We start from the raw sequence: 12,695 nt of genomic DNA, 5'->3' as shown, positions 1-12,695 counted from the left end.
GCTCTCCCACCAAACTGATAATTGTGACTTTGAGGCACTCATTCCATAGCAGTTCGGGCCCAGGAAGTAGTGATGTAGCTGTGACTCGAATTCTAGGGTCAGGGCACAGCACCAGCACTTCTCCAGGGATGAAGAGTGTTTCAGAGGCTCAGATACTGGGAAGCAGGGCACAGTTGCAATTTGAGTTCTGAAGCCAACAGGGCACAGTGGCAACTCAGGCACCAGAAAAGAGAATACCACATAGAGGCCATTCTGACCCCTGAAGTGGTGGGACACAGCAGTGGTCCAAGCTCTGATAGGCCAGGTGCAGTGGCAGCAAAGACCAGGAATGGTGAGGTACAGCTGTAGCTTGGTCTCTGGGAAGCAGGGAGCAGTGCAATGTTGGCTTCATTCCCCAGGGAGGTGGTGTGCCTCAGTAGCTCAGACTGCAGAGGGCTATTCCTGACTTAGGGAGGTGGGGCACTATGAATGTTTGGCCCAGAGGATGGGGTGGTATAGACCACACAAGGCCATGTTTTCCTGGGGGGGGGGGGCATGGGCTGCTACTCTCCACTTACTTGAGGCCTAGTCTATAGGCTGACTTTTGTGCCTGGGGGGACAGCAGCTCCACTGACCCAGGTTCATCTTTCCTGGGAGAGGGGCAAGAGGCTGGTCTAGCACCAGGGAATGTGGATAATCCACTGGCTTGGGCTTGGCTTCTCCACTGGGCTGAGCCACCTGTTTTTTGGGTTACTGATCACTTCATGGACTCAGTCACTGGGGTCATGGCTGTTCCATTGCACTTAGTCTCCAAGTAGCCAGGGATAGGACACAGCAGTCACTGGGATGAGGAATATGGAGTACATCTTAGGCAGCTTGCTCCCAGGAGGTAGGGAGGTGTAGTGGCTTGGCTGGGGAATGGTGCACTAATGCATATAAGCATGTTGCAATGATGGCAGAGCTCAGAGATGGAGAGATGCAGTGTCAACTGGTTCCTGAAGCAGGACACATACCAGCAGTGCCTCTGGTTTCAAGATGGCACAGCACAGTAACAGCTTGGGTCTTGGGGTAGTGGTGCACAAGGGGGCCTCTTCCTTTGAAGTTATGTAGCCATTTGATTTCCAGGCAGCTCCCTAAAGTGTCTAAGGACATGTGCTGGATTCTCCACAATTGTAATGTGTCCGCCAGGGTCCTCCTGCTTACCTTTTCCTTGCAGGGAGAAGTCCTTATTGGTTCTTAGCTGATCCTGACTAGGGAGATGGAGTGGCAAAGGCAGGGTATTTCCTTCCTTTCTCTATGAACCTAGCCTGAGTTTCTATGCTCCACAGGGTTTTTGTCACTCCCTTGCTGTACTCCAGCACTTTAGTTTAAATACTCTAGCAAAAATGTACTTTTTGGTACATTGGTTGGTATGGTTCTTTTTTGAAGAGGGGACAAATATCAGATGCCTCTAGTTGGCCATCTTGCTCTGCTTTTAAAAATCTTTCATGTTATTACTTCTGGAATTTACTCAGTGTTTACAAAATAGTGACAGAACTAGGCCTCCACTGGCAGAGGGCATAGACAGCTCAAGGATGGCAGGGAGTCACAGACTGACCAGGAAATGGTTAATGATTCCAGGAGACTCCTGGCAACACAAAACAGTGATGAGCTGTCTGTGAGTGTGGCCTGTGAATTCAAAGGTGATATGGGGACAGACTATGGGCACAGCCAGCTATCAGGGTGGTCGATATCACAGAGGTTTAACGGGAAGCTGTGAATCCAGCAGGCAGGGTGTCTACTACAGAGGTGTCTGACACCAGGCAACAGGAAGAATGGAAGGAAGGACGTTATCAACATTACATATCTACTTAATGCTTACAAATCAAACATTTATCATTCAGTAAGGTTGTGAACAATCTTTGTTAAAAACAATGCTATATTTAAATTAAAGTTCAGACATGCATGAAAGTAGTTAGAAGATGCTTTTCTTAGTAGTACAGTTAATAGTCTGAGAAGTTTCAAGGCTATTTTTAATCTTTATTCAGAATTTGAGATTATGTATACATAGAGGTATAATTAAAATAATTAATTGCTCTTTCTTTCTTTAGTCTAAAGCTAAACTATTACAACTTCCAAGTCAATATAGTATTGAAATTAAAGTATTAAAAATTAATTTCCCATAATTACTCTTCACTGAAATCAATTATTTAAAACTAATATGTAATGATTCTGATACTAATTTTCCTTTTTGATCTGTACTGAGTTATTTAATCTCCTTAAATAGTTTGAGAATTCTACCTAGGAAATAATTTTCCTTGGGAAGAGAATGGGCTGCCTCAATATAGGAGAAGTTTAGTAGAGGAAGGATTATAACAAAGTGAAAGTGTTATAAATAGAGTATCAGTTTTTTATATATCTGCTTAACAAGTTCTTCCCCACTGAAATGATTCCATAAGTCCCTCTTGTGCTTCAATCTTTTTTCTGGAAAATAAATAAATAAATAAAAGAGGTATTAAGGAAACTAAAAAAAGATCAACATTGCTTCTCCTCAATTTCTATCAGACTGTGACAGGCAGTCAGACTTGTTTTCTTGCTGTTGACGATGGTTAGTCAGAGTTTAGTGAAAAAATGCAATAAAAATCTTTAAATTTCTATTCCGAAGAACGGTCTGGAATAGGCCATACTTTTGTCGATATGCTTCAGAGTAATGCTTACATCTTGGGTGCAATCAATGCATGTGATTTATACTATCACTAATTCATCTCATTAACTATTCATAGCTGTCCTTAAGAATCACACAATTTAAGATTATTGTCAATTAGAACAGACCTGTTATCAACAGAACTATGAGTACTGTTGATGTTCATAGCATTGAAGACATATTAATGGTTTTAAATTTGTAGCTGAATACATTTGGAGTTTCTTTTAAAAAATGCCTGTGTAGAATGAAGGCACAGTAAATATCCAATATTAACTTGGAATCTTTCTATTGCTCAGTTGTACACCACTGAGTCTGAAGACACTGCCAGTCATCCATGATCGTTCATACCTTTTAAGTATTTTATAGACATCTGGACTGTTACCAAAGAGAGACATTTCAGGAGAATGCCTATATAACCATTCCAAAGATATCAATTCATTTTCACTTAAAAGTTTTATGTTCAACATTGAGGCAATATCTTTAGGCAAATTTTCCAAGAAGTTCAATTTTTTTTTCAATCATTTTGTTAGTATGACATTAAGATCTGAGAATATCATAGAATTTTCATCATTTTGTGAAGAATAAAACCCTAGAGATGTACAATATATTCATGCCAAAGCCATGAATAAGACGATAGATACCTGCGATACGTTTACTTTTGCTTATCTGACTATATAGGTCTAATTCACTACCTTAGTGACTTAGAGGTCTTGACAGTAACATACCAAATATAAATTGAGACAATCTACTTGCCTTAAAACAACAACAAAAAACAAATGTACTGTTAATCTAAAAAAATTTGTCTATCTCTTTGAAAAGTTAAAAGATCAAGTAAATGTGTGCAGTTAAACCGTGATTGATACTAAGTCCCAGATACAGCAAAGCTCCCAAGTATGAATATAACATTAGGGATTGTCATTCTTGATCTGGTAGCCAGGATTTACATTAAAAATGGGTTTGGGGGATGTTTTAATAATCAATACATTGTTAGCTATGTTTTGTAAGTGATTTTTTTGTTAGTTAATTGAGATGCTTTTTCGAAATAGAATTACAAGATCTAAGTATAACCAAAGCAAAATAATCTATAATCCTGAACACTCAATGTTTTTACCCCTATACAGAGGAAAATAATGGACTTTCTAATATATCAGAAACAGAAAGTTTAAAAATCATGTATTGGTCTCTATATTTCAAATAAAGTTACTCTAAAACTTACACCCAGTGGTTTGATCTTTAGGTAACAGATTGATCCCTAAAATAGGGAAGGAAAAATCACCAGATGAAGATAAGTGGGCAGAAATTTGCCTTAAATACTATAACATTTATTTTTCATCTCTGTGAATACCAAACTATCTTTTTACTTTTTCTATATTTTGGTAACATAAATTTACTACCTCTTAATTCTAGTGATCAGATGACATTTGTAAAATATTTTAAGTGGAAAAATTTCCATTCTGCCATATCAGCCAGTCTCAAATTGATTTCACCAGCCAATTTCCTCTCCTCTAGAGCCTGACAATTCCTGGATGAACAGATAAAACTGAGTTTCTGAAATTGTAAAGGCAACAACAATGTATTAAGACAACAATGAGAGTGAAATATGAAAAAAATGACAATTGTATCATGTCAATATAGTAAAACAAATTAAGTAGAGTAGTAGTTAATTTATGAAAAAAAATTTCAAAAGAGCTTTTATCAAAAAAATAAGATAATAGGTAGATAAACATGAAAAATTAAATTAGTAATTTTTATATGAAATACATCATACTAAAATATTTATTTGCCTCTTTATAATCTTTCAGAAAAATTTATATTTCTCAAAGTCTAATACACTGTGGCACACTATAAAAAGTAGTGCCATTGTGGTATCTGTTATTGCAGACAGAATTTTGACTTAATTTTATTAACATGTATAATGGTGATATTTAAAAGTTCATAATAAATATTTAACAGAAATTAAAAATAGAACTGTGATTATTCTCCTTAAAAGTGCTCATTTCACTTTATAAATTCAAAGTAAATTACAATTAATTATTTATGGGTGCATGTTTAGAAGAAAATCCCTAATCATTCATTTCTTAATTCACTATTAATATAAACTCCTCAGCAGCTAAATTGTAATTCATAAATTAAAATACTAGTAGCTAAATAATACACTGGTGCCTCACATTCTTTTGGGAAAGAGACAGATATTATAAGCAAAATAAAAAATAATATTCTGCCAAATATTCTTTTGACTTATCTTCAAGACTTACACAGACAATTTTGGAGTACTTTGAATACTTCAGAGGAGGAATAAGGTGATAAATGTTAAAATAAGTACTGCCTGAATTTTCAGTCACATCTCTGGTTATAGTATGGAGAGAACCTGCCCAAGAACAGCCTTAGTTAGGTTTTCCTGTCTGTAGGTAAAGGATATTCACTTTTCCTGAATTGTTTAAAGGTTTCCAGCTGTGGTGTGTGAAATATAATTTATGCGTTTTGATTCCCACAGTTAGAGTCTAGATATCTCTTCTGCCTTTAGAAATTGCGTTGACTCTAAAGCCATACCTACAAGGTGGTAATTGAGACAAATGTCCAGCTGCTAGGCTTAATGTCAGTGCTGGCCATGACCAGTGGAAAACTTATTTTTACTTAAGGTTACCTAGTGAGACTAAGGAGAATCACATCTTCTCTATGCCTGTCTCTACCTAGATGAACGTATAGCCTCTTTGCTGATGGCCTGACAAAGTAGAGACCATAACCTCGTTAGCCTGCTGAGTATGGAGGTTCTTTGTGTTCAGTCTAGTTTGCCAGGAAAACAAAGGAGTCAGTAAGTCAGGCCGCTGAGGATAAACAGGAACTGTATTCCTTCCTGCTACATTAATTAGCTCATTTGACTAAATCCCTAATTATAATCCATGAATTCCTGACCATCTCTTTATAACTGTGATATCTCCAGTCCAAAAGGAGGATACTATTTTTTTACAGTGTACTTACTGCACCTCTTTTATAACTTTTGACTTCTCTGTTCAATGATGTGAGGAAAAAAAAAAATAGGTAGTAATATGTCCCACCCTCTCTGTGTCACTTTTCCATAATCAACCAAGTTAATGCTTTGCAGGTATGGCCCAATCAATTCCAGAATCTTCAAAAATCCTACTTTAGGTGCATAGAATAATAACTTCACAGATACTAATTTTGAAATAATAAAAACAAACAAAACACTTACACTAACATAATACCCTGGAATTTTGATTAATCACCAACCTTATAATCATGTGATTGATCTAATAAGAATTTTCAGAAATCTAGCAGGGGTAAATGGGCTCTGGCATCCTGAAGAATATTAAATCAGACACTAAACTTTTCAGGAATTCTATCACATTTCTCCACTGACATCAGTCTTTACTACTCATAAACAAAATTTCATTCCTTCCTTAAAAAAATACAATAGGTAGCAAAATAATTTGCTCTCGTAATTAGATAAAAAGATCTCTGTACATATCATTTCCATGTAATTGTCACAGTATCCAATTTCAATATAGTTGCACAGATTAACATTAAATCTGATAAAAATTTTTAATAGAAAATTGGTATATGGTGCATACAGCAAGGCTTGGACTTAGTCCCATGGTAACAGAAAAAACAAAGCCTGTGTTTTTCTCAATGCATTCTCTTACATTCGGTAAGCTTAGCTGAATCTCATAACCTGTCGATTGATCATATTTTTGTCAATTTCAATAGCCCTTACAGTCACTGCCTATTAGAAGCATCTTGTTTCTTAACATAAATAAAATTTAAATAAATTATTTAACTTATTCAAAGACTATTTCACAACTGCATGTAATTATGAGTAGATGTTAAAAGGACATGCTCTGGGAACTAATTACATGAAATTGAATACCAGCTATCACAGCTTCTAGAAGTGTAACCTCGGGCAAGTTATTCAATCTCTATATGCCTTATTTTCTTCAGCTTTGAAATGGTAGTAAAAATACTTACCCCTAAGTTTTTTGCAAAGATTATATAAATAAATGCATGAAGAATGGCAGGCAAATACTAAGCCCTCTATTAGGTTAGCAATTAGTACAGTTCCCTGGATAATTTAGAGTCCAGGAATTCAGATGTTGTCTTATCTTCAATATCCTCCCACATGAATCTTCCACTAATCTTTCTCATTTCTCCCCAAATTGCTAGTTGTACATATGACCCCCCAGGTACAAAAGAAAAAGTCCTTACTTGAGTGCTTATGGATTCTAGCATTCATTCCTTTGGTGACACAAATGCTGACTTTTTTTTCTTAGGCATTTTTAAGTATTTTGCTTAGGATTTTCAATATTAGTATCTAGGTAACCTCTCTAGAGTTGACCTTCCAAGAATGCCCTTGAGTTCTCTGATTCAGTAATATGCTCATACTGCTTCTTTTTGCTCGTGTTAGATCATTTCAGTAGGCAATTCTCTCAGAATACCTCAATGTGTCTCTTCTGTGGAGTCCAGTTTGATCATGGAAAAGGTTGGAATTTTTGGAGACAGCAAATTCTGGAAGTGAAGGCTTTGCCCTCTTCAGCACTTTCTCTTTGCTCTGTGGTCATAGGGAACTTCAACCAGTTTCTTGTCTCTAGACTTTTCCAAGTGGATTGCAAGAATATATCTCTATGTCTCCCAAACTCCAGGGAACACGCATCGATTTCTTCACAGCTGAAGTAACTGTGAAAAATGAGCAGGCATGATTCGTAGAGCAGTGAGCACCCACCCATTGCTGGAGATATTGGTAACCCCTCCTGGTAGACTCTGAGATTCTCTGAAAGAAATCCATGGGGGAATGTAGATGGATGGAAAACATGGGATGGGAAACATACCAACCTTTTCTTACTCCTGACCATGCGTTGGTCATGTCCTGAACAGGCTGGAGAGAGATGATACATAAAGGTCACAGAGAAAGTTTTGCTCTATTTTGTGATCCCTAGAAATTTGGTAAATATAGCATCATCTCCAAGTGTAGGCATATAAAACAAATGCTACAGCTTCTAGAACTTAGTTGGAATCTTTGATTCTTCTTTTTAGTCAGTAAAAAATATAAGGAAATGTAAGTTGAACACATTATACTTCATGAAAAATTCTTCAGCACAGCATTACCTCAGATTAAAGATAAAATACCACTACCAAATCTTATAAATATATAATCATTCCTCATCTATGCCCATCAGTCAAAAAACAACAGGAACACATTGATGTTCAAGAGAGGTGGGTTGATTACTTTTTACAGCAAGGAAGATCGCCAACCTGTGAAACTGTGGGACTTCTCCAAAGAGGAGCAGAAGTAGGGATGATTGGGTCATTCTTTCTACAATGCTAATTATGGAGTAAATCTGAGTTCTAGGTATGTGGGGTGTGTTTGTGTTTGTGTGTGTGTGTGTGTGAAATTCTCTGGGCTCTCTAATTTGTTGCATTGGTCAATTGCCTATCCTTGCAATACACTACTATCTAAATGACTATAGATTTATTAGCATTTTAATATCTGGTAGTATAATTTCCTTGGTCGTCTTCTTGAGGACGATGTTAACTATTTTGACCCTTTTGTTTATTATATAATTTTCTAAAGCTAATAAATTTACTTTAGAATAAACTAATCAGGCTACATGACAAAAAACAATTTGAGAAGAAATAGCAATATTATGACTGAGTCTTCTTAGTCATGAATTTGCTCTATGTCTTTATTTATTTGTTTAATTCTCATTTAAGATGTTACAATTAAGTTTTATAATATATTGTTCTGGACCTCAATGCACTTTGTGAAATCTACTTTTAGGTGTCTTTTTATTGTTGTTGCCAGTTTCAATTTACAAGTTTAAAATTAGATTTTTACATTGTTTATTGGTTATGTTTTGAAATGAAACTGCATTTTTAAAAGTACAGATAAGAAAAATAGTTTTCCGCTAAACTCTCTTAATAGTTCTAACAAATTTCTTACATATGCTTTTTAAAAAACTTTTGTGCATGGAAAATCATACCATTTGCAAATGCTTTCCATTTTTTCTTTATTTTCATATACTTATGCTTTAATTTTCCTTGGAATTCAAACTAATTTTATGCATAAAAGTGATAATGAATGGTACCTGTATATTTTTAAATTTTGTCTTATTTTTAAAATAAATACTTCTAACTTTTTGTGGTATAAATTATGTTTTGCACATACAAATAAGGTATTATTTTATCAGAAATATCCTTAATTTGCTAAAATACTTAATTTTGACTGGGTCCTGATTTTTAACAAATGCTTTTTCTGAATCATGAGTGTATGGTATATGGGTGTGTGTGAGTATAATGTATTTATGTTATTTTATAATGTGCTACTGTTCTTACATTTCTCGTTCCAACCTAACTTGGTTATATATTATCTGTTTATGAAATCAGTGTGTGTGTGTGTACACATATACATACATATATAGTTATATAGAGAACAATGGGTTGAAAAACATTTCCCCTCTTTCTTTTCTCTGAAAGAGATATAAAATTGGAGCATTTCTTTTTCTTGAAAATTTGGAAAAAATTACCTGTAATGCTATTCATAGCTGGTATTTTCATTCTGAGTAGATTTTAGGTTCTGTTTTATTTTCTTTAATAAATAGTGGAAATATTGAATCATCCTATTTATTTCATTTCTATTCAGACAAGATATAACTTTTTCTCTCTGTTCTCATTTCATCTAAATTTCCAAGTGCATAAAAATTTTTACATTTTTGTTGAATTTAATTTTTTTATTTCTGCAATACTTATATCTTTGTTCTTTTTTATCTCTACTTATTGTTTAATTATTTCATATCTTCTTTTTTCTTGATCAGTATCCTCAGAATTTTTAATATTGTATTAGTGATTTCAAAGTATTAAAGGAGAATACTTTGATCCTTCAAATTCTTTATTTTCCCTGATTTTCCTCGATTTTCTACCTTTTTTTGTATTCTAGTTTCTTAAGTCAAGACATTAATTTTCCATCCATATCCTTTCTTAAGATAAGCCCTATTGCTATAAAAATGTCTGTTGAATGCTATATTCATTGCCTCCAATGAGTTTTGATATTTAGTATTTTCAAATCACTCATCTCTAAGTAATTTTAAATTTCACTCTTGATTTCTGCCTTGATCCATATATTATTTAGAATAAAGTGCTGGTATATTTTGTATATGTTTGTATATGAATTCACAATTAACTTTTACATATATAGACAATCATTTAGTTAATTGCATTGTGGTTAGAGAATGTGGTTTACAATACTTATTCTTTCATATTCAATAGATTTATCCATTAGAACAAGGCTTCTAATTCGCCAATGTTTACAAACTTTTATGATTTTTCAGTCAATAGTTGAGGGAGATTTCCTACAATCTTCTACTATGTTTATGGATTTATCAAATTCTTTCTGTGATTTTGTCAGCAATTTCTCTTTAGACTGAGGCTAGTTTATTAAGTTTGTGAAGATCTCTTATAGCTTCCTAGTGAGTTCAATATTTTATCATTACTTAATATTTCTCTATAATCAAAATGAAGCATTTCATCCTTCACCAGTTGCAGTTGGTCTGACATTAATCAACTTATCCCAGCTTTTTTATGGTTAGTATTTGCCCAGTAAATATTTTCTTTCCCATCATTTTAATGTAAAATTTGTGGGATGTTATGCTTCAGAGCTCCATTATTTTTAAGAGATATAGAAATATTTTTTATTTGGTTGTGTGTTGTTTTGTACTCAGCCAATCTGAGAAGCTTTCACTTTAACCGGTGACTTCATTACTTATGCCTACTGTCTTACTTTGGTTTCCATTTGTCATTCTTTGTCTATGCTTCGTTTTTCCTCCTTTCTTTTTCTTTTTTTGTTTTGTTTTTTCTTTTGTTAAGGGTGATTGAATCTTGTCTGTTTTCTTTTTTCTTCCTTTATATTTATTTATGTCTATCGTAAGTATTTATAATTTGTGCATAGTATGTCTAGTAATTAACTCAGAATTTTGCCATGCCTATTTATATTGGAAAAATTGAAAGTTAAACCTCTCTCCTCAGTAATGTAAATATATTATAATATTTTAATGATGATCATCCTCATTCAAACACCTTAATAGTTTTGGTTAGTATTTATATTATCCTCATGCAATATTTAGAGTTCTTATCATTATTAATAATTATTATTACTTTATTAAAGACACTAGGCTTTATCCGGAGTATTTACAAAAGTTTCCAAATTTTTTTGTGCACCAATTTTTGTTTCATATCATCTCATTTTTAAAATCTTTTTAATGTTTTCCCTTTGCATATTCCCTTATGTAAGTTTTCTAGCAGTTAAACCCTGTTGGTGTATATTTCTATTTCAACTTTGAAATACAATATTATTTAGGGCCTTAGGACAGAAACAAATGGCACACTCAAGTGGATTAATACAGAACAAACTATATCCCAAGGTTGAACCTGGATAATAAAAATCAGCTAAGGATAATGAAGCATTCTGGGGCTAGCGATAGCAGGGAGAAGTTCCTCCTTCCAGGCCTGAAGAATTAATTGAGGCCGTGGTACTGGAACTAGTAAGATCTATAGCTATAGAAAATTGCCAATGCACAGGACTGGAAGTCTTTGAAAGAGGACCCCTCATCAACCTACAAACCTGTAGGTATAGGAAACTTAAGAAATAATTATCTCAGTTCTTATCTTTCATCCTTTGATCTCCAGCTAACGACTCCCCATTGGCTGATACAAACTAGAGTTGAGTACAAAATGCTACCTATAAACTTCCGGGAGCTCAGAGCATGCGAAGCAAAACCAGAGAGTAGAATGGAGAATATCCAGCACAACACTTTACAGTATATATGATTAATACTTATATTCTCTCAACACTTTGATGGTATTATTCCACTATTTTGATCATGCAGCCTTGTTGTAATTTTAATTTTTACTCCTTTCACATGATCTCTCTTTTGTCTGGCTACTTTTAATATTTGCTTTTGTCTTTAGTGATCTACAGTTTTTCTGGAAGTGTGCAGGCTAGCGTTCCATGTTATTAATCCTGGTTTGGGTATAGATCTATCTAAAGAGATACACTGTATCTCTTCAAATATCTCACCTCCACCCCTTCTGCTCTCTACATCTGAGATGCTAAGTGATATACATTAAACCTCTACATTTTACCTTCCATATATCTTATTATCTCTTCATATTTTGTAGCTCTGTCTTTTGGTGCTCAATTCTCTTTAGATACATTTTACTTCTTTTTTTAAGTTAATTTCAATATGCATCTTAATTAATATGTTGAATCACAGACTTTATAAAAAGTCCATTTTAACAGGGCTGTCTTTTTATTCCTGATGGTAATTTGCAGGATGATTTTTGTATTGCCTCCTTTGTTTCTTTAAAATTCCCAATCATATATATTTTATAGTTTTTATGTCATAATTCTAATATCTTCAGACATCAATAATTTCTGTTTCTTGCTGTATTTCGTTTATAGTGGCTTGTCTTCTCTTATGCTAGATGATCTTTGCAAATCCACATTTTGATTTGAATATTTACACATCCTATGGGCTTACACTTGAGAAACATTCCCTTAATCAAGACTTGCTTTTGTCTCCGAATATAGTCAGTGGGACCACTGGCTAGAGGATATTTTCCCTCTCAATATCTCATCTCAGGATAAAAGTCTGCTCCATTTTCCCAACTCTTATCTCAATAAAGGCTCAGTTCCCCACTGCAGAGTGACAATGGGTATGCAATCTCTGGGCAGAGCTTATTGACATGTAGGCCATCATCCTGCTATTTAAGTCTCAATTTGCAGTGATTTTAAGGTGACAATGTAGAGTTTGGAGACTTTTCTTACCTATTTTTATATCTTTAAAAAGCTATTAATCTTCAAGCACTGAATTTCCAGATTCTAGCTTTTGGGTAATGGGTGGATTATTCCGAGCACATATTTAACCATTGTGGCAAATGTAGTAGTACTCCTAAACCAACCTTAGTGTAGTTGACACTTTTATAATGCAAATAAAGCAATTTCTGTAATCAATATTGACTTTGCTTA

The sequence above is a fragment of the Cynocephalus volans genome, chromosome 2 (genome assembly GCF_027409185.1).
Source record: "Cynocephalus volans isolate mCynVol1 chromosome 2, mCynVol1.pri, whole genome shotgun sequence".
NCBI classification, from domain to species: domain Eukaryota; kingdom Metazoa; phylum Chordata; class Mammalia; order Dermoptera; family Cynocephalidae; genus Cynocephalus; species Cynocephalus volans.
This window is presented reverse-complemented; position numbering follows the sequence as displayed.